The sequence below is a fragment of the Myotis brandtii genome, unplaced genomic scaffold (genome assembly GCF_000412655.1).
Source record: "Myotis brandtii unplaced genomic scaffold, ASM41265v1 scaffold370, whole genome shotgun sequence".
Lineage (NCBI taxonomy): Eukaryota > Metazoa > Chordata > Mammalia > Chiroptera > Vespertilionidae > Myotis > Myotis brandtii.
This window is the reverse complement of record NW_005364226.1, coordinates 68,127-74,210: the sequence shown is the minus strand read 5'-3', so window position 1 is coordinate 74,210 and position 6,084 is coordinate 68,127. Positions and strand designations below refer to the sequence as shown.

The window sequence follows — 6,084 nt, the reverse complement described above, 5'->3', positions numbered from 1 at the left end:
CTCAAAGTGAAGGCCATAACAAGAGATAAGGAAGGCCACTTCATAATACTAAAGGGAGCAATTCAACAAGAGGCTATAACTGGTAAACATATATGCTCCCAATACAGGAGCACCCAAATACATAAAACAACTTCTGGAAGATATCAAGGGAGAGATCCACAATAATACAGTCATAGTAGGGGACTTTAATACCCCACTAACACCACTGGATAAATCCTCTAAACAAAAAATCAACAAAGAAACACCAATCCTAAATGACTCATTAGATCACATGGAATTGACACTTCAGAACATTTCACCCAAAGCTTCAAAACATACATTCTTTTCAAGTGCACATGGGACTTTTTCAAAGATAGACCACATATTGGGACACAAAAAAAGTCTCCCCAAATTCAAGAAGATACAAATCAGATCAAGCATCTTCTCAAATCACAATAGCATAAAATTAGAAATCAACAACAATATAAACAATGAAAAAAAATCAAACACTTGGAGGTTAAATAGCATGCTATTAAACAATGATTTGGTTATCAAAGAGATCAAAGAAGAAATAAAAAGCATCCTGGTAACAAACTACAATGAAAACACAACAATCCAAAACCTATGGGACATAGTGAAATCAGTCCTGAGAGGAAAGTTCATAGCTCTATAGGCCTACCTCAAAAAAACAAGAAAAAATGGTAATAAATGATCTAATCCTACAACTCAAAGAATGATAAAGAGAGCAACAAGAAAAGCCCAGAGTAAGCATAAAGAAGGAAATAATAAAGATCAGAGTGAAAGTAAACGACATAAAGACCAAACAACAACAACAAAACAATACAAAAGATCAATAAAACCTAGAGCTGTTTTTTTTTTTGAAAGGATAAATAAGATTGATGAACCTCTAGCCAGGCTCACCAAGAAGCAAAGAGAGAGGAACCATATAAACAAAATTAGAAATGAAAGAGGTGAAGTAACAACACATCCACAGAAATACAAATGATTATGAAATATACTATGAACAACTTTATTCCAACAAACTGGACAACCTAGACAAAATGGACATCCTATATACTAAAAGCCCAGCGATGGCAAAAGGACCAGAATGACAAGAGACCAGAACCACCAAGGCCCCTTGCAAGTGGTTAGGGGCCATCAGGCAGGCAGGTGAGTGTTTAGGGGTGATGAGGCAGGCAGGTGAGTTGTTAGAGGCGATGAGGAAGGCAGGCAGAGCCCCACATGATTGATCGCCTCAAAGAGGGAGACCCAGGCCACCCACCACTGCCTGCTGGAGGGAAGGTTAGTGGCTGTGATGGGAGGAGCTTAGGGTGGTGGACGCTGCAGGGCGGGGCTGGTATCACAGTGGCTCCTGAGTGGCATGGCGCCTGCAGCCTGGCCCAGGAGTCGCCACCTCTGCCCGTGGCTTCTGCAGGGCTGGACTGCCACTCCTGCTATGATGCCTGGGCAGATCCCAGACCCTTCCATGACTATGGGCTCTCTGCCAGGACTCGGCCCCCTGACCGGACTCCCCAGCTCAGCCCTGACTGCAGAGGAGCTTAAATATGTTGACATCCACAACATTGGGGCCATGCTCGCCCCTTTGCACTTCCTGGAGGTGAAACTGGGCAAGAGGCCTCCACCTGTGAAAAGTGAGCTAGATGAGGAAGAGGAGTGGAGGAAAAGGCGTTGGGAAACGATGCCGGAACAAGAAGAAGTAGAGGACGGAGTTTCTGCAGGGGGGGGAGGAGGGGGATGAGTGGCTGGAGCTCATGAATGCAGAGCTGAAAACCCTAATGGAGGAGCTAAAGCAGGAGCGGAAGAAGCTCATCCTGATGCTCAACTGGCATCGCCCCACCTGCATCGTCAGGACCGACAGCGTTAAGACCCCCGACTCAGAAGGCAACCCACTGCTGGAGCAACTGGAGAAGAAGTGATTTGCTGAGCAGGCCCCACCGCCCCGTCCGCCCCGTGGCTGCCGGGGCCCTGTGCTCCGTTTGGACGGGTAGCCTGAGGCAGTGGCTGAGGCGGATGATGGGAAGCCCAGATGTGAGGCCTCGAACAGGTCGACCTTCTTCCGCCGTCCGCGGCCTGGCTTAGAGCTGCTCTGGAAGAGGACGCTCTGGTTCCAGTTGTAGCCGGGGGCAGATGAGGCCTCGTTCCAGTCCATCATGAGTTTCTCCAGGCTGGACAGGCTGGACTGGCCCTCACTGCTCGAGGCCTCGCTGTTGGCACGCCTAAAGCCGCCTCCGACCGGCTGATTGAACTGGGTGCTGTCGGAGGACGACTCGGAGAAGGTCTCGGACATGGCTGTCTGCTGCTTCACCTTCTGTGGCGTGTAGTTGGAGATGTCCAGGATCACGTTGGGCTCGCTGACATGGCAGTCGAAACCGGGATTGTAGAGCTGACTGAAGGCCTCCGAGGCCCAGTCCAGGCCTCCATAGCCCTGCCGGAAAGGCCACTGAGAAGCCCCCACAAACTGCCGACAGTTCTCGGGTGAGGGCTGGAAGGAGGAGGAGGAGGAGGAGGAGGAGGAGGAGGAGGAGGAGATGAGGAGAGGGAGGTGGAGGAGGGTCCCAGAGGACTCTTCCTTACTGCATGAAAAACTCTTCAATGAGGCTCAGCACAGCCAGCATCGGCTGGGGTTTTTGGGAAACTCAGATCAGACACACCAGGGGAAGAAACTCAGGCTGATGAAATCCAGGACCAAGTGCTGAGACCAAAGTAGTCCTGAGGGGAGCCTGTTCTGCCTGGGGCCAGGCTTGCAGGTGGCAGGACAGAGGCTCTGGGCTGGAGAGATGCCCAACCAGGCAGCTGTGGGCACTTCTCCGGCCTCTCCTCCAGGGCACCCACCCAAAGGACCTCCAAGCAGCCAGGAAAAGCCATGAGTTGCTACCAAAATTAGGCTGAGTATGGAACTCAGAGTGAAACTGCAATCTGCTTGCCCCCAGCCCGGACCCTGACCCTGACCCTGACCCTGACCCTGACCCTGATCCTGATGCAAGGCTGGAGAAGGGCACAGTGCCAGGCCCTGCTGTACCCACCCACCATGGTCCAGCTCAGTCCTGCCTGGAGTGGCAACCGGGGTGCACCCTTGCTGGCCCTGCTGGGGTTGCTGTGGGCACGAAACATGGGGATAATTTGACATATTAACTCGATACAGAATATATAACTGTAATTTAAGAGGGAATCTTTAAGGTCTATGACAAACGTGAATATATGAAATTTATTCAATAGATATAATAAATAGTTTCAGATAAATATTTTATTGTACTGCCATCTTATCAAATTATTTAAAATATGAATTGATGCTGAATGTACATTAGTGAATCATTATATTTATGTAAGCTTAACTTTCAGATAGAAAATAGTATAAAACATCTAAAGTTGAATCTGAAGCATGTTTCAGATTTTTAGGCTTCAATGGAAAGGTCAAGAGCTCAAAATTGTGTCAGCCAAGTTCCAATTATTTTTGCATACATCATCATATTTTTAGTATTATATATTTAGCATTGTAAGTTTCAGAAAATGAGAAAGCCATCTCTGCATTTTTTATTTTTTTATACAAAGGATCATCTCCTGATTTGGATTCTTATCAATTGATAGCCTTAACTTCATTGCTATGTAAGACGATGGAAGAAATAATTTATCATATTCTGTCATTCTTTCTAGAGAAGAATAATCTTCTTCCTCAGTATTATAGTGGCTTTCAGGCAAATCAATCAACCATAGATCATGTCATAAGACTGTCTTCTGATGTTAATAAAGCATTCTGTAATAAAGAATTTTTATGTATTTTATTTATAGAGAGTAAAAAACTATAATAGCCTGTTTAAAAAGAACTATAATACCTGTATTTTCTGATAATATTATAGTTTAAAATTTTAGTTGTATGGTTTTCTTTGTAAAGAATAAATATTTGAATATACCAACTTGTTTTTTTCTCATTGATTTTTAGAAAATTATTTAAGAAAATTTATATTTAGGAAATATGGAGATAATATTGTTATGCTGTATCTTGGACATTTCCTTATAGATGATACAGTATATTTATTTATATGCTTTTTTCCTTGAGCATGCTCATACAATACTAATATTATTCTTAAGAAAAATGGAAAATTTATAATAATAAATCATTCCATTTTAGTACTTGCCACATAAAACAATTTCTCTTGTAATTTTATAAAACGTGATTATATTACAGTGTAAAATTTTTTGAGAAGAAAAAATGACATATTAATTTCTATGATAATACCAAACTTTATATCAAATGGAGACACTTTTCTGGTTAGATATTCTGTAAAGTGAGTAATTTAAACTATCTATGGATATTTTCAGGCCAACTATAATTCATTACATCCACATGACTGATGATAAGGAAAGAATGACAGTTACTACATAATTGAAATATTTAGGAATATGACTGAATAATGACTTATCTTGGCATCATTATATTCAGCTTTATATTTGAACAATACATGTCCGAAGTAGAAATAGAAGCATCAAGAATCTTTTATGAAATAAATAATAAATTCTCTTTTCTATTGTTTGGAACTTTGGTAATAGTTATTTAATTATATGGGTCAAAAATTTAATTCTGTGCTGGAATTGGATTGATATGTTTAATTCTATTCAATGGTAAGCTATTTTGATAGTCCAAAAAGTAAAAGGTGAACCATTAGGTTCCTTGCTTCAAAAAATAGCTAAAGGAACTATATTTGCAAAATTTTATTTCATGGAAGCAGAAGACAAGAAAAATGTCTAAAAACATACACACTATGTTTAACATAGTCACATCCATAAATTACATACAATATTAAGATTTAATTTTTTTCTGTTTTTTTTTATACTTATGGCTTCAGAACTAAGGTCAGATGGAAAAACTGAAAATTGTCTGACTATATCTCACTTATTAAATAATGATTTAAATTATTAGTGAGAGAATTGTACCTAATAATAACCCAAATATTTTGAAAATTCACTTATTTTATAAGCTTTATCAAATGGGGCTAATTTGTTGCACTGTTTAATACTACTGAATTTATAGCTAGTTCTATCATGTATTGTTTATTTATATACAGTTAACCAGGTTATTTTTCATTTTAGCTTATTTTGCTCTTTGAATACCACAAATAGCATTGTTTTCCTCAGAGAGTCATCCGACAGTAGTTGAGGTTTTAAAGTCAGTTAGGTTGTTAGATTACTTATCAGGATATACTGGTGAGTTATTTCATGTCCTTATGGGACTGAATTAGATTGCTAAAGTACAACCTTTACAATCTATCACTTTTTCAGGTCTTTTAAGTGCCATTGATATCATCCTGGAAATTTCAATCACCGCAGTGAGGATTGGCTTTGGGAATTATTGATGTCTATAATATGGTAATATGTCAAGGCAACAATGTCATTTTTGTGTGGTTTCCAGTTTGTGTAGGGATTAAAAGAAATGAAGTGGGAGATAAAGCAGTCAAAAAAGCTTTGTAAAATCACTCGGGAGTAGAAAATATTTAATGATTTTAAAAGGAATATAATTTATTACAAAACAAGGAACAGATGCCAAACGATATATAAGTTAAGCAGATTTACATGAGTAAAGTATTATACAAATTTATTATATTTGTCAGACTTGTTTCTCAAAACATCAAGTATTATTTTCTGAGGATCCAAATATTGTAAGTACCATCAACATTTTTGTTCAATGGGCTGCTTTATAGTCACATTTTTTTTTTCTAATTGAAGCAGCATGGACTTATGATCAGATCACATATGATTTTATTTTTTCAAAAGTTGAACATGTAATCATGAGCTCATAGAACATTTAATAGAATAAATAGCAGCCATAAACAGTAGATGGATTAGAAATATAATTAATAAATGACATTATTTTACAATAGCTCCCAGAATATTATTGACTTAGAAATGCTAATTATTTGAACAATGTACACCTACCTACACACAAACCTAATTAAAATATAGCTCTTTTTGTTTCCCAGAAATCCTAAAATTACTAGAATGCAGCAAATTATTCATTTGAAGAATGATCAGATTATTTTTAAAGTCCTGTAATTTACAATTTTCTAAGTAAAACAAACGGTTTGTTTCAAC

At 39.3% G+C, this 6,084-nt stretch overlaps 1 pseudogene; it reads left to right on the top strand.

Annotated features, from left to right (window-relative positions):
• The first annotated feature begins 1,393 nt into the window (after positions 1-1,393).
• LOC102246970 lies at positions 1,394-1,916 on the top strand (annotated as a pseudogene).
• The last annotated feature ends 4,168 nt before the right edge of the window (positions 1,917-6,084 follow it).